Raw genomic sequence first — 22486 nt, 5'->3', positions numbered from 1 at the left:
TGCACTGCTAGGATGTTACTGTTACGGGAAAATGGCAGCTCAGTCTTTCATTGTGTTGGAGACGAGAACAGAGAGGGTGAGAGCCTGATGAAGTTGCAGCTGAGGTCAGTGAAACAACTCTGAGTCACCTTCAGTGCAGCTGTGCTGGGAATTTGCATATAGCAATCATCATAAGAGCACATCATTCAGGATGAAAAAGACAGGAAAATTGGGAAAAATAAATGTAATTAGTAACCTAATCTACATCATGTTTTATGAACGACATAATGAGGTATGATTATTGTATATAATATGATAATTTAATCAGATTTTTTGGATAACTTTAAAAACTTCTGATAAATTAGTATATATGAGTATTTATTAAAAATCTTAATTCTGAAGTCATGAATTCCATTGTGTGTCCATATTTGAAAACACAGCTAAGAGGTAAATCACATCTTTTACCTATCGAATACTGTATTATTTTTATTTTCTCACAATTTTGCCTGCTGTAGAATAAATATAGCTAGTCATTTCAAACAATATTCATAGTAGAGATGAAAAGTAAAATCTTAGTACTGTAATGTTAATCTTGGAGGCTATCAAGTTGATTTCTGTGGTAATGTGAGATCTTAGAAACTACTCACTTTATACCATGCAAAAGCATTACCGATTATAAAATCATAACATCACCAACAAAATGTGTGCAGTGGGATTTGAATCCTACCAGTGTGCTGAAATTCAGATATAAATCCTGTCCTCAAGTATTTTTATTTCTTTGCATTTGGTACTTAATCAGTCATTTGTGCTATTAGCTTTTCAGGAATACTACATTAATATCAGATGCAGTACAGGTGTTAACACCACTTTCTCTTTCAGGAATGGTTTGTTTGAGCAAACTGGAATTCTTTTTTTGCCCTACAAATATAAGAATGTTCTTGAACATTACGTTCAAGAACAGCCTGTAATGCTATTTACATCTGCATCTGTTTGTTGTATGTAGCATGAACACATTAATAGTTGTTTATCGCTCACGGTGATTACTTCAGTCTGCAACATATACTAAATCAAGCTTGCATATAAAAATAAACAAACAAAACCAAATAAACATTCAAAAAACCCACAACTCAACAAGAAACCAAAACTATGATTTATTTTAGCTGTTACTCTTTTAAATGCAGTGTCTACCCCTGGCCAGTACATCAGTGAGACTCTCTGCTTTACATCGTTATACCTTCCCAGAAGAGACCCATCTTCCTTTCTCCTGTAAAGTGCAGGAGTCCCCTGGCAGAACTGCATAATAACCCCATTAGCAGCCAATGACTGTGTCCCTTAGCACTGGGTATAAGAAATGCTGGATGATTGCCGCAAGCAGATTTCTCCCTGGAACTGGCCTTGTATCCCAGACAGCAACATTCATACCGGTACACATGCCTAGACACACAAGCTTCTCCTTACAATAAATAAAGGCTTTGGAGTTGTCAGGAAAAGCTCAGTAGGAAATCTAAAATAAACAATCAAACACGGTATAAGCATTCTGGACATGTTACTGCTCAACGGCAATAATATTTCTGCCATGCACACAATTAACTTTGGCCTGACAAGACCAAATCAATATTAGCTACATCAAACCAGCAGACCAGGCTTTCTGTAGTTAATGTGTGACAGTGGGACAGTACATAGGCCCTTATTCTGAGTGGCTCTAGTGTTTCTACCTCCAGGAGAGCTGCTCACATGTCCAGGTAAAGCAGCTGACTGCATGAACAGGAATCGCTGCTCAAATATGTCCTTCCATACACTCACCAGAAAATGGTGGCAAAACAGCTAGAAGGTCAGGGAAGTGGTTGTGCTGTAAGGTCGATCTAAGCCACTGTTTACATGGTCTTAAAATCTATTAACAAGTGTAACTGTTAACATATTTTCTCTGATTTTAGTATTTTGAACACTATGTTTTCTGTTTGAAAATGTGTGGGACGAAAATAAAAATTCCTTAGCAATAAAAAATGTGTAATTAATTTAATTCAAGACCTCTGAACTTATATTGAAAAAGTGGTACCTTTGCTCTAATACAGTTACATCGTATAAGGTAAAAGTTAAGGACTTTACACTGTCGAAAATATTCCACAGTAACTTGTTGCATTTCAAATGTGTTTTCTAAAACTATGGATCTAGTTAATCAGTAAATCACTGTACAACATTCACATTTTTTTCCATTTATCAGTTACCTTCTATCATTTCAGTTATATATCTGCTGCTTTAAAAGAGGCACATAGAAGACTCATGTTTTTTAGCATTACCTATAAAAGAAATCCTATGCTAGTTTGGAGTGGTGCAAATGTTGAGCAAAGCCAATGAAAGCAACGCTACAGCTGTATCAGCCCAATGCAGCTGACAACAACTGTAAGCCTTGACTTTGGCGTTACTGCATGTTACATTTGCAGTGTTTGCATTTGGAATTCTTTTTTCAACACTAAGATAATTTCTGAAACCTGACTAAAATGTATTGTGGACACTAGCCTTTTAATGTCAGCAAAGTTTTGCCTAGCTCTACCAGTGGGAGGACTGGGGAATTCAACCTGCGGCTCAGGAAGCCTCCCTGAGCTGAAGGAGCGAGAATTCATGAGGGTCCTGGGGAAGAGAGGAAGATGTGTGTGAGAATGGTATTAAAAATAAATGTCATTGTTAATTTTTGTCAGGGTTCATATAGAACGGCTTTGATCTACAAATAAATTGATATTTTATTTGAGCAACATTATGCATTATAAGACCAAAAATAGATTCAATACTTTTAAAGAGAGTTTACATAACGTGATTAAACATAACCACTAGCTTAACAAGGCAAAAAGAAATCATGCTTATTTGTTCTATTTCACTTGTAAAAGAAAGAAAGAAAATATTAAATAGCCATAATCTGAGGGCATGGTCACAAGAAAGGGATTGCTTCCTAGGTGTTTGGGAGAGCATTTATCTGACTCTATAAAAGACAAAACTCCCATGACTGTTTTATATGGAGAGCAGGATTCTTCCTGGAGCATATACTGCGATGTAAGATGGTAATGTTTGCTTACTAAACACACCAGCAATGCAAATTTAACATATTTCCTTTGCATATAAGGTCTCATTAGCACTTTAGTACATGAATCTATTTCTTAATTCAGGAACTTTTCTCTTTATAGGATCAGACTGATGGCTGTCCTAAGAAATATTTTGCCTTCAGAGCAAATCATAGAATGAACTGTTCTTCTGGTAGATTTAACAAGAGCAAAATTATTGCAGAAAAGGTTCCACTTCTGGAACTATTTCCCTACTGCTCCTTGAGACAAATTCACTGCTGATGTAACCCCAGTGACTACATTTCCATCTCACTTATCTCTGAAAAATGACTTTGACACATTGGCATATTCCTTATATAGTTGTGGCATGGTTCCTGGTTTGAGAGAACAAGAGTAGGAAAACTAATACATTGAAAACACAAGAAACCTCAAACATATTAATTCAAACTAAGAACCCTGTCCTAGAGGTAGAGCCTGCTCTAATATAAGTAATACATCATGATTTTTTTCCCCTCAACGTTACCCATGAATTCACACCTTTTAGCTAGATAATAAAAAATAGCAAAATGCCACAATATTATATTGAATCATAGAATCACTCCTGTCGGAAAACACCTCAAAGATCATCTAGTCCAACCTTTAATTGCAGTTAATTGTAGCACTGCAATGCTACACATGCCCTATCCCAGAACTATTGGTACCGGAATGCTACAATGTAGGAAAATTTTGTTCTCTTGGTTCTAACATGCGTGCACTATTTGAATTTCCAGATATCCATGCTTTCGTGCATCATCATCCACATCCATTTTTAAGACTATTCAGCCTCGGTATTTCACAGCTCTTTTGGAAAGATTATTGGGAGAGTTTTTATTGTTACTTTCGATCAATATTTAATAAATGTGCCCAAACTGTCTAATTATTATGGAACAATTTTTGATCACGAGCCGGTATATTCAACTGACATTCTAACAAATTAGACTGTATCCATCACATGATAACAGTGGCAAAAATACCACTACTGTGTCTGATAAATAGTTCATTTGCATACCATGCTTTCTCTTGTCAGATATGGTCGTTACCAGCATTAGTGTAGCCCTGAAAGTGCCTAGGGTTCCAGTGTCATGGTTCCAGAGGAATCTTGTCCCTGTCCTGAACAGTGGAGATCTGGAATATAGTGAGGTGCAAGAGGGTGCTTTCACAAACCGAGCAGGCAGGAAGAGGCCACAAAGAAATGATGATGGTCGGTACAACATGTAGCAAACTCTGGGCTCAGACTGTCAGTAAAAGCGATTTTGTAGGCACCAGAGCAGCAGTGAATCACACATGATTTCAGAGGACGAAGGTTTATCGGTTTTCACAGGCGGATTTTCTCCTTCCAGGGAAACATTTAGGGGAAAAACTATCAAGACTCTAAAGGCAAGCTAAGTTAAGAGATAAGAAATGCTGGCAGAGGGGGCCTTTGGGCCAAACACATGTAGTAATTTGCGGGACAGAAGAGGAAGCAAATCCTGAAGATGAAGGGTAATTCTTCTTCCTATGACTATTGCGCATGAAGTGTTATTGGATGAGAAAAGTGGAAAAAGTCCTGAGCAGTGGGACTGAAAAGCATGAGTCCAAAAAGCATGCGCCCCATCACTTCTAGCAAGTGTCAGAGAACTGAAGAATTTGGATCATTTTTGTATTTAGGAAAGCTAAAACCATCTTCAGTCAAGTTGTGGGAAATTCATGAGTCCAAATACAGAGAGTTAATGCGATTTTAGGTGCCTGTGGACACTTGAGATGTCTGCACAGAATGAATAGACCTATGGAAGATTAACAGCCTTCTGAAAGTGCAGCTAGAGACAAGGTAGGATACTCTATTGTCTTTAATGTTTAATGCTTATCTTTAGGCACTCCTGAATCTCACTCCTAATGTTTGGTCAGAAATGCTTTCTAGGTACTCAATTCCTACTATCTTATGTTAGGAATGTGCACAAGCATTTGTAATCTCTGGCATTTCAGGGCAAATGCATGTTAAGGCATTTAACTAATTGACTATATATATTTTTTTACTATAATTTAACTAATTAACTAATTGACTATAGAACTGCAATTATCACTATCGAGAAAGAAAAAATAAAAAAAAGCTATGTTCCATCATTTCTAAAGGAATTAGTGATGACTTAAGTGCTGTAGGATCAGGCACTTAGAATGGTTTGAGTGAGCACCCCAGAAATGCAAGGGCCAGAGCCACTGCTTTAGCTGCTTCATATTAAGCTTGGCCTGCCAATTAAGTTAGGATAAAGGGTGCTTTGAGCTAGAGAACAATGCTGAATTTTACCTCCTTGCATGTTTATCTGAAGTTATTTCAAAACTCTGTGGAAATAAATTATTTTTGGGAAGACGGAAAGAATAAAAAAACATTGCACACACACACACCCTCCTGTGCCACCAAGAACCCAGGTGCACTTTGCTCACGACTGCTGAGACGGAACAAAAGATCAGGTGGAGGTCTCAGATTCTCTCTTCCCCTCACAGAAGCATGATACGCACTTTTCTCTTTTCGACAACTTCTCATGACAGGCGGCAAGATTTCAAGATATAAGACGTATTCAGGATGGCCCACAACAAAGAGGAACAATACCCTTCCTGACGCATTGTACCATTCATTGGTTTTCTTTTTTTAGTGTCTTTTCATCAAGAATAAATTCAGCCATAGGTAGTATAGCATATAAAGCCCTACAGGGAGTAGGAACATTAATCTTTGATAGTTTCAGGCAAGAAACCCTCAAACTGTCATAGAGTGATGAAAGTACATGAACCACCAATATCTGTGTTGGCAATGGCAATTGAGATTTGCTTGTAAAAGAATCAGATATCTAACAGAGTAACCAATATAGAAGCTTTTATCTTTTTAAAAAGATTAGCGATGCTGGTTCTACCTTTTCCAAGAGAAAGGTATGGCATGAAGAGAACGAGGAATGACAAAGAGCACAGCCGTAAGAAGGATGGAAGAGCAGTATGTATAGAAGCTAGTAGCATTGCACAAAGAAAAAAGAGAAGCATTGTGGTAATTTCACCCTGAACATGCCATGGGAAATCACAACAGGGTGCAATGCAATCACAGCTTTTCAACAAATTGCTTTCTTAGATCCATGATCCTTGATAGATTTTCTTTCATGTTGCAGCATTTTAACCCAGCCACCTTTCTCCTTCAGCTTCCCTGCTTCCCGAAACCTAACTTTTCTATTTCATGTATTTCTTGCCTCCCTCTGGCTGATCATCTTTCTTGCTTTCAACTCACCTTTTCAGGGCTGCCCCTTCTCCCCTCTATTATATGACTGATATTTTTCTTACTTGAACAGTACTCCTCAGCCCTTTGGTTCTAGTGGTTACTAAGCTTTCCTGTTCCTTTGTTGTCTCTTGCATTGTTGATATTCAAGTGTGTATCTCGGCATCTCCCCTGTCTGCCAGGCTTTTCCATTCTCTCCTCATATTGGTTTAAACCACCTCCAGGTCAATGCTGAGCTATATCCTTTTTTTTTTTTTTTTTTTTTTTTTTTCCATGCCCCTGCATCATTCCCGATGCCTTCCCTAACCTGCTGCTCTTTGGTGTTGAGAACTAACAAAAGACAGCTAAGCAGCCTGTCTCCTCTCTCCCTCATGCTGGAGAGGTAACCCTGTCAGCAAACAAACCATCATACACAGGCATTCCAACTCAAGGTGTGTTCTCTGACTTGCAGCCTGGTTTTGGAAGATGAATTTGGGAAGCTGCGTAGGGTAATTTGTTGACTGTCTCACCCATACCGAGACTATAAAAATGAGTCAGTTCAAGTCTAGCTTGACCTGCTTAATTACATGTTGACCTGATATGTCAAACAGCTACAGAAAGAGAAAAATCTCCATGAAGAAGCTTCTATTTGTTATCTTAAGCAGAAAAGGAAGAAGCATTTTTTATGGTAAGCTGTCACAAACCCATAGATATTGCTGTTTTTGTTGTTGTTCCCCTTCCCATGGTCAGAAAAAAAAAATATTTGCATGTTGCTTTGGCCATCTTCCTTACAGTCTTAGCTTTACTGGATAATTAGGAACAGAAATGACAGACACGGACTTCATTGTTCTTGGATGTAAGGAATTTCATTGCTTGGATATGCTGGACTTTTATATCCTCAATGAATGGAGTCCATGCGGACAATCACTCAAGTAATTTGTTTTAATTCATTTTGTTTACATTTCTTGTCAGGCCTGCAAACTGGAAAAGGCAAGGAAAGGAGCTGTTTGCCAACCTTTTGACCTAAGTAGTGCAAATATAGATAATTAATCCACTCCCTTACACACCAACAGATTTATTTCTCTTATTTAGACTGCACTGTCATCTTTCTTTTCATCTTTCCACTAGCCCAAGTTAAAAAAGATTCTGCAGAGGGAAGTGATTCTTCAGTTAATTGCTGCAGGCTGAGTTTTCTGATTACTTGAGCTGGTTTTAGCCCCTTGCTATCCTCTTCCCTGCTCCCTGCTGAGAATACAGCTTTTGAAAGGCTGAATTTGAAAAAAAAAGTAGTTGTTTAATTAATGTTATGATTAATCAGTATTTCTAGTCCTTTGAAAAGTGCCATGTGAGTGTTGAGTGGAATTTCAGTTTTATCTGTATTATTTTCTGAGATAGGATAATACTTTGTTAATAGTCTGTTTCAGGGGACTTTAAATTAGGCCATAATGAAGAAATAAGAATGTAATCTATTTTTGGAAAAATAAGTTTAGGTTTCAAGATCTATGCCCTGATCTACCACCCATTGAAATTAATGAGCCTGTCTACCAATGTCAGAAGTTATTAAATTGGATTCATAAAGCAGCAGCTTTTCTTTTCTACTTTCGTTTTTACTTTGTGTCCAAAACAGACAAAGATTCTGACAGGAGACCAATGTAACCACGGTGAATTCCACCTAGATTTTATTCTGCTTTAACATTTCATGCAGGAACTGCTATTCATTTGCTACTATTTTTCTTTTTCTTCATTTGTTCTAGAATATTACCTGGAACTCATGAACAAATCTGTCCAAACTGTATGGTCTGAAGGACTGATTACTTTTGCATGCCTTTATATGCAGATACTATATATCATGGTGATATGTACAGAAATTCTTCCGCTGTTTAGACATGTACATTAGAATAGTAACAGAAATAAAAACAAAATGAAACCTCATGATACATTCTGGCATTAAAAATGAAATATAATGAAAACATGTTAGCTCAATAAATATATATCTTTGTAAAATGATAGCGTTTTTTGAAAAAAATTCTTCTAACAAATATCAAAACCACTCCAGGTCATATTGCAATGTCCATATATTCCTTTATTACTGTAATGTTCAAATGTTTCTTAAATAATCACAAAGAAAATTCTACCTGGAGCAGTTAAGATAATTAATCGGGGTATGGAGGCAAAATAACAACACCTAGAATACATACCAATATTACTTCAGTGTGCACAACACAATAATATAATTTTTATTTAATGAGAAAACCCTGGTTAATGCTACCTTCACAGATGCAAATGTTTGGGAGAAGGACAGAAAGGAAAAGAAAAAGAACACATAAAAGACTGTCAAGAGGAGAAGTCCTGACTGTTTAACAAATATTTTAAAAAGCTTCAAACACAATTTATATCCATGAAAGAGTAAGAATCTAATGAAATATTTGCTTTTGTTTTGCAATTTTAAAATTTAGCAAAGACTTCATGTAGCCACATTGTTTGTGTGTTGAACTGCTACTTACCAATGTAACTAAAGCAGGCCATAAAAAGGTCTGCCATGGTGATAAAGTTACAGATACATTTATTAGAAATGAGGTCTCTCACGTAGGTCATGTAGAAAGTGGACAGGTATTCACTTTTGCTAGGTATTTTGTAGAGGTCAACTCAATTTGCAGATAATAATAATGTTCTGACTCAGTGTAATCCTGTTGTTGACAGGCTGCTTTGTGTTCTTTACAACTCAGCAATTTGGAAAGAGTAAATTATATTGTAGTTTTATATGTTAATTCACTTGAAACTACTACAAGTTAAAGACTCAATACAGCAGATATGCAAGAAAGAATGCTGCAGAATTAAACTGTGTGTTCTCATTGTGAGGGCGAAAATGAATCCGATAGCCTTCCTTATCTCGTGCATATTATATTTTGTTTGGACTATGACAGGACCAATTTCTACATTTCACATGGGGGAAAAAAAAAAAAAAAAGAAAAAAAGAAAAAAAAGCATCCTCAACTCTTCCTAGTTGTGCAGGTCATTAATAGCTGCATTTGAAGAACCTGTGACAAATGAATCCCAGGCCAGACTTCTCCACCGGAGTACAGCTCTACCAGAGCACAGTTCTGCTTGTGCTTCCTCAGGAGGCGGGAGCCAAAGGGGTGACAATCTTACTTGTTTATAGGTTGTGCTACTGCTGTTCCTTTCAAGGTAACATCTTCAGATGGCACCTTCAGGTGAGCTGGTGATCAAGTATTTTCTCTTGTGGCCCCTGGAGAAACCTCAGGTCCGATATCCAGTTGAGTCTGCTCAATGTCACTAAGTTACTGCTCTTTTTAACCTGAGTCACAGCTGCTCCCCTTAGAGTAACACATGGAAGGAAGTGATGCAGCTGCCCATGGGGTAAAAGCCAGAGAGGCCATACCTTACCTTCCATCTGTGCATTCTTGGAGATCAAGTTGGATGGAGACCTGCTTAAGGCAAAGCCTACAGCCACTTACATCCTCCAAGTTAATCTCTCCCAGACCTCTACAACCTTGGCTGATCTCTGCTTCTTCCAAAAAGAAGAGGGCAATTAGGCAAGTCTTCCAAAAGTAGTTGTATCCTCTCTGCAGACTTGGGGAAAAGAAGAATTTGCCAGAGACCATCTGGCTCCCTAATTCCATGTGCCCTATATAAAACAGAGTGCTCTGAAACACTTTGTGGGAGTTACAGTGAAAGATTTACAATGTACTCGGCAGCGTCTCCAGTGACACATGGCTGAATATAAACTACAGCCCATACTGCAAGGAAAGGATGGGAGTTCAGGTTTGAGGAGCTAGAGAAAACTAAACAATAACAACAAGCAGAAAAACTCAGAAGAAAAATAAATGCTTTCAGTCAGAACAGGCGAGAATTCAGATGCAATGCAGACCTCCTAATCAATGGAGATTCAGAGGGCAACATTCCCAAAGGCAAACTATTTCTTCTTGATAGACTGCTCCACTGCAAATGATGAATTACAATTGCATAATATAATGTTCCTTCTGTGAGAGCAACCCTCTAGCAGTGTCACCTTCAGAAATTTTGCACACAAATATATGACTTTGCATATACTCATGCTAATCATGTGCTTTTTCTTCTAATTAAAATTAGCACTCTGATTATTTGCTAGAATATAATCCTGAGTTATGAAATCCAAATAATGTATAAAACATATTGCTCTAAGAGCACCCTGAGTAGCACACAATCTGAGAGATCCTGTAACTTTTCTTCTAAGAGGAATAAGTCATGAGGCAATTCATTTTTCTCATGTTACATCAAACAGTGAGTGAACTCTGAATGATACCACTATACATTCTTTTGGTACACTGAGCTGAATTACTGCCTTATGATGCAAAATCTGCAAACTTGGTCTAGGAGGTTCTTTCTCCTTCTTGGGATTGCTGAAGATTTCTCAAGATTTTGAGAAGAAAAGGAAATTCAGAGCCTGTATCTTGAATAAAATGCAAGGACAGCTATAAACTACCAGCGTCATTCACTGATTAATTAAATGACTATGTTCCTTATGTTAGAAAGATAGTCCAACTCTGTTCCTCTTCCCCAAAGGGCTAAGTCTATAAAACAGAGGTGCATGAATGAGGTGCCTAGCTGAGTCATGCTTGGCTGTGGACACTGATACTTCTGGTAGAAAAATGAAACAAAACTCAATGCAAATCATTTCCATACAAAACCCAGAATCACAGAACACTTAAAGGCTGGCAGGGTCCCTGGAGCCTATCTAGTCCAATTCCTCTACTCAGAGCAAGGTCAGGTTGGCTTTTTTTTTTTTTTTTTTTTAAATATTCTGATGGAATTTGCTGTATGTGAAGTTGTACCTATGACTGCTTGTCCTGTCAGTGGGCATCACAAAAAAAAGTGTTTGGCTTTGCCCATTTTACACCCTCCCATCAGGTGTCCTATACACATTGATGAGATCCCCCCGAATCTCTTCTTTTCCAAGTTGAACAGTCCTATCTATGTCTCAGCTCTTCCTCACAGGAGAGGCCCTTCATCTCCACAGCTCCTTGTTGGACTCCCTCCACTATGTCCATGTCTCTCTTGTTCTCGGGGACGCAGGCCTGGACCCTGCACTCCAGGTGCGGCCTCACCAGTGTTGAGTAGAGGGGAAGGATCACCTCCTTCCACCTGCTGGCAGCACTTCTAATGCAGCCCAGGAGGCTGTTGGCCTTTTTTCCTGTTGGGGCTCATGGCTGAGTAATAGATTTATTCAGGTTTTTCTTGACAGTTAAGGTGATGGCAGCGTAGTCACTACAGTGACTCTGAGACCACATTTATTATGCCCTTATCCTAACCATCACAACTAACCCCAAGCCTAACTTACAACTCTTACCCCTACTCCTACCTTGTACCCCAATTTCAAATTCTGTTCCCTTACCCCAATACCGCAAAGCTTAAGTCCAAACCCATAACAAAAATACAGTAATGAAAAATGTGGTAGAAGAAGAAAATCAATTGCCACAATAAATATTTATAATTGCCAAAAACATGTCATACTTTTTTGGCATGATCTCGCTCTCCTAAAGCTGAGCAGGAGCAGTGAGGGGAGGCTTCATTTAGCACTGTCTCAAGCAAACATTAGTTTTCACTGTGTAAGAAAACTGAAGTTTTTGCTCCTGTTAGCCATGTTATTTCTGTGGTACAATCTGGTTCCCAGATTACTTGATTTAGCTGAAATACTCAACAAAAATTCCTGCTTATGAACTAAATCCAGTGTAAAGCAGCTGAAGGATAGTGATGGATCTGATGCAACACACTAGCAACTGCGACTGGTCTTCCATTTGACAATTATGCTAAATATTCAATTTAAATGGCATCACTAAACTCAACGGCTCTTAAATATCATAAGAGCCATTAAAAATGGTTTCTAAAAATTCCACTCAGATGAATGACAATTTTGTTAAAAAAAAGATGAGGAAAGGAGAGAGAATGTTTTTATTGGCATAATGTATGACCATATACATGGCAAAAATACTATCAGCTTTTGAGTGAAATGCAGAAACAGCAATATCATGCAGCCATGCATTCCTTTAAATATGAGCTCCTTATCAGATATAATCAGCAATACTAAAATATTTGCTGTAATATTATATGAAATTTATACCAGAAAAACTACGCTGAACAGATTATCTTTTAAAATCACTAATAGAAAGCACACTCTTACCAATTACATTGGATATTTCTTAGCTTTCGGATTCATTGACATGCATATTCTTATCTTTGAAAATGTTTGAAATACGTCCTCAGTACATATTTATTTCAAATATTAAAAGTAAACATCCCTGAGAGTATCTTGGAACCTGTCCCACTTCTAAGCTATGAAATCCTCTTCTGAAAACAAATTAAAGTAGATAAATCTGTCACTTATGTTCAAGTTCTCTTTGTCCTGGAATTATCTTTCCTTTCAGAGATTGAGTCAAATAATGCTTTCCTTGTAATTCATGGAAGTATTTGGTTTTAGATCCCTAAACACATGAAAAAATGTTTACATTAATATCTAGTACGTTTCATGATTATATCTAGAATCAGAATAATTGAGGTTGGAAAGGACACCTGGAGATTGTGTAGTCTGGCTCCCTTGCTCAAACCAATGTAATGCAAAACCACACAATATGGAGCTGCATATCAATAGGGGCAGACTAAGGTAAAACACGTATTATATCTGATATAACTGACATAATACACTGCACTGGATGTCCTTTTGCTGCTCTCGTTCTGAAAAGGCTAATATTCCTAATGAAATAAATATTTAAATATGATGAATACCTCTCTTCATGTCTGCACATGTATGTTTAGTCTCTTCTTCAGGTACAATATTTAAGGAGAATTTTGCATACATAAAGACACCGTGGACTGAATTCTTTCTGATGTAAACATATTCTGGGAAATGAATGAACCAAGTGAGTGTGAGTGGAAAGATTAGCTAATACAGACCAGAAAGTATGTATTTATTTATAGAACTGTGGTGGAAAGTAAGAATGGTTTCTATGTATTGATAAACACACATACTACTATGGAGTCACAAGTGTCCATTAGACCTAAATCTTTCTTCAGCAGAAACCACTAGTAGATTAAGATTTTAAATTATTCAGAGTTTTAGCCAGTCCGAAAAGCCTATGCTTATTTTCTCCTGTCATGGCAGTTGAAATTTGATGCTAACTATCAAATATTTTGTAACCTGGGAGAAAAATGGGCACAACATCCCTGGAAGGAACACAGTGCTAGAGCAGCTGCAGTTTACTCTTGCAGGTGTACAGGGTGTACAGCCTGCAGGAATGAAGGAAAAAAAAAAAAAAAAGAACTCAGAAACAAAGAACAGGCTATTCAAAATCACAACAGCAGTAACATGATGTTCCTTACAATTTTTATTTTTATTTTTTTGAAAACTGCTGGTGCTTTGCACTTATTGAAATGTAGAAGCAGAGAAAAATACAGTGTGTTTGTGCATTTTGTAGGTAAGAGACATACCCTATAGCAGAAAGCCTCATGGAGGACAGCCTGTGGATTTCACTTCTGTTGACACTAGTAGTGCCTACAAGAGTAGTGTCACATCACATTCTCATGAGAAAGCTAACAGCAGTTGCTGCAAATGAGATGAAAAATGTTTGGATCCTGCTACTCAGAAGAGTTATCAGTTGTTTGTCATTAAAATAGAAGCACATAGCAAATGGATTCTGTCAAAAATGTATGAAACAAACTCTGCAGAACATCTTCTATCCTGGCCCTATATCTATCCAGTATCACAGTCAGCAGTATAGATGGTGAAAGAGAGGACAGGGGCTGGAAAAATGTTTGAGGGTTGGTTTAGAATTCAGTTATTTTGATTTAGGAAGACAGAATTCTTTAAAGGCAAATGGAGAATATTTAACACAGGAGATGATTATCTGCAGAAATACAGAACAAAGCATAACCTATTGAGAAATAATTCTGCAGAAAAGGATCAGGAATTCTGAAAGGATCACAAGATAGACAGGCAGGCATTGTAACATCAGTTTCTGTGAATGACAGCTATACAGGAGTCTATGAACAGCTACAGCTGGCAGAACATATAGGTAACATTTTCCTTTGTGCAGAGCCCTGTGGAGGAGTACCACAATCAGTCTGAATGCTGAAATTCTGCAAAGATACGGACCCACATGAGTAAGTCCAAATGAAAGCACGAAGAATGTCCAGGAATACAGACCAAATTAACTGCTGGTATCTTAGATTAAATAATATGTTCAGCTACTCTAACTATACCTCGTCAATCTGTAAATAAAGTAATAGAAGTTGCATCACCCTTACTGACTGTCTTCATGAATGAGTAGTCATATGGCAGAGGTTTCCACTGGAGGATGCAGATCATCACGAGAAGGCAGAAGAAGCCGAGTCCCCAAATATATGACCCCATTCTATGTTCAGAATTGGGTCTTCAAATGGTCTACTTAAAAAACTTGAAGAGAATTGTGCACCGTGTCCAAATCAGAAGATTTTATATAAATGGTTCAGTTGGTACTTTTTGTGGTTTCTGAATTTACACTTGCAAGCTTCCCTTTTCTGGCCTTTAAAAATACTTAGATGAAGTAGCCTCTTAGGTCCAGTAGCCGGAGTCTTGAAAGGAACCCAGTTTAAGCAGACATTCTTAGGTACAAGATAAGCAGAGAAGAGAGATGCAGTGGAAAAGACATGAAGTGCCATGTGATCGCAGTGTCAAAGGAAAAAGATGAAGAATTTGGGCCAGACTAGAAAAAAAAAAAAAAAGCAAAATGTGGGGACTGATGTGAAGACATTGTAGCTGGTGATGGCAGACAAGGAGAGTTCAGGGAGAAAACTGAGCAGTTATCGGGAAGCCAAGTGAATGAGTCCACTACCTTGTTTGCAAAAGGAATAAACCACTCAGAGATCCAAGAAGAGAAGCAAGTGAGATAAGAGACATGGCAGGTTCAACAACCGGAGGCACATGATCCAGGTCTTTGAATCTCAGTTTTCCCTACATTTTCAAACCCCACAATTCCCCAAGTTCATTTTATCACCATCCTTCTTTCCTTACGCCTCATGTTGTCTGCTTCCTTTCCTTCAGGATCAGGAGAGGAGAAAGCACAGACATCTCTTTCCACTACTCTTCATAATCCAGGGAATATCCACAGCCTTCAGGTGACTGGACAAGCCTGGCTTCCAGGTCACCGACAGATACAGAAGGGCCTGCTTTGACTCGCCTGCCTGTCCTGCAAGAGTTATGCACACTCCAAGGGGCAAAATACACAGAGCACTGCCCTTTGCAGTAAGATTAGTGTGTGAGCAGCTCACCTTGGATGCTTTCTCCCGGGCTCACTCTGCAACTTAATCTAGGCTATACCCCAAGACTGGTACTAAAGAACATTCTGTGCTGTTCATGGTGTTCTAGTTTACAGATTAGCGCCACCATGTTTGCAAGTACTCCCATCCATTTACTGTAATGACTTGCTATTTTAGAATGCCTTTTAGCTGATGATCTCTAGACACTTTCTGCACATTACCGTCCCTGACAATGACAGACTTGCGATTATTCATTCGCAGTTAAGGAAACAAATACAGCTCGGGCCAGTGACCTGAGCTATCAAGAAGCCATCTAAGATATAACAGTTCTTCTGCTCAGGAATAACTGAACAAACCTAGAGAATAAATTAAGTCTTCCAACTACCAGACATGATTGATTTTGCAACATTTGCCTTCTAAACCATTTAATTCTCCTTGTTTACTTCAGTGGCAAATATAAAACAAATCTCTAGCCATAGGGCTCCTAATTGCAGTCTTATTAATACTGCCAGGCTAATAACTACTGATGTCTTATGCTTTAAAGTACATTTTATAATAAATAAGGGTGAAGAAAGACACATTTGATTTCTGTAAGAATGTGGAAAAGGTTACAAATAAGCTAAACTCGGACACTTAATCATTTTTTGCCTTGTTTGAAGCTTTAACTAAAGGTGCAGTTCTTTTTTCTTTCTCTTTTTAATAACTTTGCTTCGGCTTTGAAGTTTCTGTAAGCTGAGGGTAGCTTATCAGAGAAGTCCCTGAGAATGAAAGATGCTTAAACAGGGCTACAAGCGAATGAGATGATTTTCAGTCTTTCTATGAAGAGGCTGAGCTCTTCAGTGTAAGGCACATACATATTCAATCTCAAGGCAGAAGAATGGATTTAACTACAGTGGATAATGCACAAAAATCCATCCTCAGAACCCTCATCTCAAAGGCTTTGCTCATGATGAACTCCCTATTTCAGATTGTTAGTGGCTCACAAGAGAGAAGTAGACATGCCCTTTTCTTCGGGGCTTGATTTAGACAATGCAGTGCAGTATTGTACAAGAGGGGATAACACCTTTAACTCCTGAAGATTTAATACCTACATAAGGAAATTATACACACAGCCGTGTCAACCTATCAGATATCATCATATTCCAAAGCAGTCTGGTTTTGTCTGGCTGAGGTATGAAGCTTATCTGTTTTGTTATTGTAATTTTTAAGTAAAAACAGGAGGGAATTACCAAAACATTTTATTTTTTTTTTTTAGCAACATAACAGTTTACGCTGGTGCAGCAATACTATGGTAGAGATCATAGTGGTTGCATTCTAACAAATTAAAGCAACCTTCAGGGTGTGGGGGGTCATCCAGTATGCAAGTGGAGAGTGTATCAGATAATGACCCCAAATTGAGCCTCACAAGTGCAACTGGGCCAGGCAGAGTTTTCCAACCCTCCTGTCAGCTACTCTTGTGAGTTGTTTGACTTTGTTCTGTTTAAGAAGAGTATGTCTGCAAAAGAAAAGTCATTTTTTGCTCACTCAGCTCATTTTAACCAATAAGTCAGGCAGTGCTGACTAACACAAGTAGTTTGAGTATAGACATGGTGTGTTAATGAGAGGCTGGAGGGAGGCTAGGAGCAGGAATACCTTCTGCCATGGACTGCCTCAGGGTGAGTTATGGTGTCTCAGATTTGGGAAATAAATTTCCTAAACATGCTAACTCAATCAACTAAGAACCTATAACTTTAGCGTGAGAACAGAAATTCCACTATTAAAAAAAGGAACTCTTTTTATGTAATAGTTTAATATGATTTTATTTTCCTATTAGCTTTGCTTAGTGAGGAAAGTGCAGTATTTTCGAAGGAACAAAAATGCCTTAACTGGCAACCAACTCCATTTTCCAAAATTGACTATTAGTCCCTTTACAATAGTCGGCTTAGAGCATATGTCATGACTGAAAATTGAAATTCAGTTCTTAATGCACCATCAAGCACCTAAAAACTCTACAAAGTAAAACCAAGTTGTACTTTTACGTCCCCTGCTCTCATACTTAACTCATGGATTTACAGTAGACCTCAGCATTGTTTTACAATGTTATGATAATTAGCACCCTTTCAGTCCGACTCACTCCTCATTAATAACGCTGCTTTGTTACTGTGAGTTGAATCCTGTTTGTCATGAATGATGGAAAAATTCCTTTTAGCTTCCACAAGAAGAATATTAAGCTGACAGCTACAAGCTTTTATTCTGGTTGTTGCAATCATGTGACATAATATGCGTTTTTAAAAGATAAATGGAATACCTTTCCACATGCATGTGTACCTCGCAACACACCGTCCCTTCCTCTTTGGTGCAGATAGAACTACATACATTCTTACAAACGTACATTTTGTGTGTATGTATTCATTTGTATAAAGATTAATTTAAAAATACTACTCTATGCCATTTATTATGGGGGTAATTTTGCAGATGATATCCACTGCTGAAGTTGAAGAAAAATACAATAAAGGAGAGAAGAGAATGAAAATGCCTTTGTACGTATTATTGTTTGTAACCACATTGCCTACAACCACCTTTTTTTTCAATTTATCTGCAACAATTTTAAATTCATGTTATTGCTACACAGTTTAATTATTTATCAGATCAGGTCAGAATCTATTAGACTACATGTGATTACGAAGACTAATTACTAAGGCATCGCTACTGAACATTAAGGCAACTACATTTATTTCTATTGATTTTAAAATAACAGAAAGACAAAGTTAAACATGTTCCACAATATTTCTCTTTTTAAATTAGCAAGTTAGTGCCTCACTAAAATCACACATTTTGAACTATAATTCCCTCTCTTGTAAAGGAAGCAAACTCCTGTGTTTAAGTGGATTTAATGGCAATTGTCCTATTACTGCCTTAGTTCCACAATAGCAAAAATATAATCTGACCACAGTCCTCATATTTTGTCCCACTGAAATTGTGGTTTGAAATTTGGTGACACTGAAGTAATTTAAGTATATGCAATGATGTCACTGAGGTTAAACACATTGAAATTGTGTTTATCCACTTCTGATTTTGGAATTACAGAGTTTACTCTGCATGGCTTGAAGTAATGAACACATCAGCTTACCCACTTCTTACTCACTATAGTATCCTTATAGCCAAACTGGTGACACTTTGATCAGATAAGTGGATGGTATGGTGGGAGGAAAACTGGCTTGACTACTGGCCTCAAAAGGTGGTGATCAGCAGTGCAAAATCCAACTGGCAGGTGGTTACTAGTGGTGTCCCACCGGTGTTGATAGTGGGGGCAATACTGTTTAACATCCTCATTAACAACCTGAATGATAAAATAAAAAGCATTCTCAGAAAGCCTGTGGACACAACCATGTTGCGAGGAATAGGCAATATACTGGAACAGACAAAATACTGGTGGGCAGGGCTGCTACTCAGCTGAACAACTGGATAGGAACCTCAAAGTTAACAGGCAAATGTGAAGTCCTGCACCTGGGAGGAAATAACCACACGCATCAGTACAGGTTGTGGGACGACTGGTTGGAGTGCAGGTTTTCAAAAGAAACCCAAAACCTAGGGGTGCTAGTGGATGAGTTGAATATGAGTCAAAAATATGCCCTGGCAGCAAAGGCTGACCACATCCTAGGCTGTATTAGGTGGAATCTAGCCACAAAAATGATTCTTCCTCTAGCTTGCATGCAAAGTATTGCACTCAGTTTTCTCTCCCATACATGGTAAACACTGCAACAGTGGAGCAAGTGTAGTGAAGCACCACAAAGATAGTCAGGGGGCTGGAACACATTGCATGCAAGAACAGCATTTGCTGACACTAAGAAGGTTAAGGAGAGATCTTTCTTACTGCAACTACTTAATGGGATAGTGTAAAGAAGATGGAGTCAGGCTCATCTTGGAGTTATATGACTCTTTCAACCAATATAATGAGTGTATTTTAAAACACTTTCCTTAATTTCATGAAATGTAACTGCAAGCAGAATTTGCTTACTCAAATCATTTCAGCTAGTATCCACACATATTTCTTGGTATATATATCCCAGGCTGTTAGTAGGTAAGGCTGCCTATAAAGAAATGTAAATTTTGACCTTCATTGTTGATGCCTTCCTTGCACATTCATCAGGGTTTACAAAAAAGCCTCACCAGTGACAAGGTAGATTTTATTTCTCTTTCTTTCTATAGGGCAGGTCTCCGTATTCTCCTGAAAATTCTCAAAATGGTCTCTTTGGAGGTGGTTCTGTGTTAAGCTTGTTCAAAGTTTTCAAACTTCAAAGTGTTCAAAGTGGAGGGATCACATCTAAAATATTCAATTATTTGGTTTCTTAAAAAATATGACTTCAATTATAAGCTTTAACAAAGTGCTGTATTCTTTTGTCAGAATGTGATCCTTCAAATTGCATTATGCATACTATATTTCTACACAAAAAACATGGATTTAAATAGTAATGCTTTCTTAGATCAATTGCTAAAGTCTAATCTATCATTATAAAGTATTATACATTATATATATAAAAATTGCTAACTCTAGGGGGTAGTCATTGTATCTTTTTCATGTTTGCATGATCTCTTGCATAATACAGCCACAAGAGGAAGCAAAAGGAAAATGGAAAACAATACTAAAGATGATATCAGTAATACCAGATTTCAAATAATTTCATAGAGATGCCATGGAGAGATCAATGGGGCTTTGAAGATGATTCTAAGAGTTCTCTAGGCTTTCCTTGGGAGGAAAACTAAATTTCTTTATTTTGTTTAATTGAGCCCATCGAGATATTAAGTACTAGAATCACAGTCTTACCTTATGGAATTATGATAATAAGGCCCCTCAGCAAATTGATTATTTCCTCACTTATATCAGATGACTAGGATTTGTTACCCTTTTAGTATTTTGTCACCGTGTATTACAAAACTGTTGCTACTCCATCTCAGTAGTTATATGCATGAAACAACAGACTTGGATTTTCTTATTTTTTTTTTTAATTGCTTGTGAAGTAGGGTTTCCAGCTGATTAAACTGAGACCTATTCAACTAGTATTCAACAGAAGAACCCCAAAATGAGCAGAAAGCTAACACAGTGGCACTGCTTCCAGCCATCCAGGACAGCATGGTCAGAGATACTACGCACACCTGAAGGTACACTATAAAGGTACATAAGAAATGCAAGAATTCATTTTCAAAGGCTGTTGCTATAGGCTATTGTTCTGCTTTCTGTAATCAGAAGGATATTTGAAGTTTTAATAATAATAACTGAAACAAGAGCCTTTAACAGTAAAAAAAAAACAGAACAAATGATGTAAACAACTGGTCTATGCCTCAGTTTTTACAAGCAGCCAAATCCTACATCAAAGTACTTCATGAATAACAATTATTCTGTAAGCAAATCAGTGGCATCTGAAGATGCCATGCAGAAACCAACCAGTATGAGACTAAGCTGCCTCTTTACAACCGTCAAAGACTAAACAAACACTAGGAGTTCCCGTATTTTGAGAAGGAATACATACAACCCATCAGAGAAATGCAGTCACCTTCTTTGTAGACTGGGGCTACTACTAACAACTATGAATGGTAATAGTCAGGAATGGAAAAGGAAAACTAAATTCAGTTTAACTACATTGAGATTCGGATAAAACACCAGTTAGAAGAATGCAGATATCAGTACTACTTCCCGATCTGGCATTCCTTGAAAAACTACTCCCTGATTTTTTTTTATCTTTGTCATATTATCCTTGGAAAAACAGGCATTTTATGGTCCAAATGTTTAGCTAACAGAAGATGATGAACATCTTTGTCGCATACCCCCAGGTATTTTAAACCTCTGATAGCTTTTTTCCTTTCTCAGCCCCATGTTCAACAATTTTCTTTGAAAATAAAGTGCCCTAGACCCATTCCTAAGGTCTTCACGTACAAGATTTTTTTATTTTACTCTGTCAAATGATAGTTCACTTGCCATGTTCTACTCTCTTTCACTGATGTATCATGGGAAGGATGAGTTCTAGTTTCTTCAAGGAAACATGCTTAAAGTAAAAAATGCCATATATGCAACTTCTATCATTTTAAAATGGCTTAAATTGATAACAATTCCAGGAGAGAAAGGTATTTTGCATCTTACGTAGAGTAAAATTATCTCACTGTTCCATGAATTGAAGATGATACACAATAGGCTCGAAACATCTGTTTTGATACACTTACCTGTTAATGTACATCTGTCACAAAACTTCATTTTTTGAAAATGCTTTGCAAATATAGAATAATTCCTCATGGATTTAAAGGTACTCTTAAAATTACTTTGGCAGTTTAAGACATTTCCATTTCTACTGTTGCATGTTTAATGCAATATGCAACTGAATTATATGCACTTTCTAGATCAGAACTCTGAATTTTCAGAAGATAAGTAGCACTTCTCAGCATGAACACACTGAGAAACAGACATGAAAATTAATATTGAATTGGTTGAAATGTCAATTTTCTGAGTGAGAAGTGTATACAGTTCAATTTAATTGCTTTATACTGTGTGCAGAAGACCAGAACAAAATTGAAATTGTTTATCATCTCAAAATGTAGCGTACAGGTTGGGGCACTTTCTTATGTGTGAAATGCACATCAGAGAGGTGAGAAGGTACATCAGTTGTCTGCTTATTTATTTAGTTAGTTTTTATGTTTGTATTTGTTGTTTTTCTTTTGGCAGTCAAACTGAATCTAGGTTTTCCTGTTGCAATCTTGCAGATGACTCTCTTGAGACTTTGGCATTTAAAATATAAATGCCAAATATAGATGCCAATATATTTTCTAGGCATTTCTGCAGTTTATTCTACTGTGAGGAAAGAAAGGTTGACCTGGGGCTGTGTTATATGGTTAGTACTGTGAAGCATCTTGATCTTATTTTATGGAGAAGAAATGCTGTGTGTTTTGA

The 22486-nt window shown here is 37.5% G+C and overlaps 1 protein-coding gene across 8 annotated transcripts in view; it reads right to left on the bottom strand.

Annotated features, from left to right (window-relative positions):
- Window positions 1-22486, bottom strand: part of CTNND2 (catenin delta 2) — a 647710-nt gene that overhangs the window by 43460 nt on the left and 581764 nt on the right. The window lies entirely within an intron of this gene.

This window comes from Oxyura jamaicensis, chromosome 2 (genome assembly GCF_011077185.1).
Source record: "Oxyura jamaicensis isolate SHBP4307 breed ruddy duck chromosome 2, BPBGC_Ojam_1.0, whole genome shotgun sequence".
In the NCBI taxonomy this organism is placed as follows: Eukaryota; Metazoa; Chordata; class Aves; order Anseriformes; family Anatidae; genus Oxyura; species Oxyura jamaicensis.
This window is presented reverse-complemented; position numbering and strand designations above follow the sequence as displayed.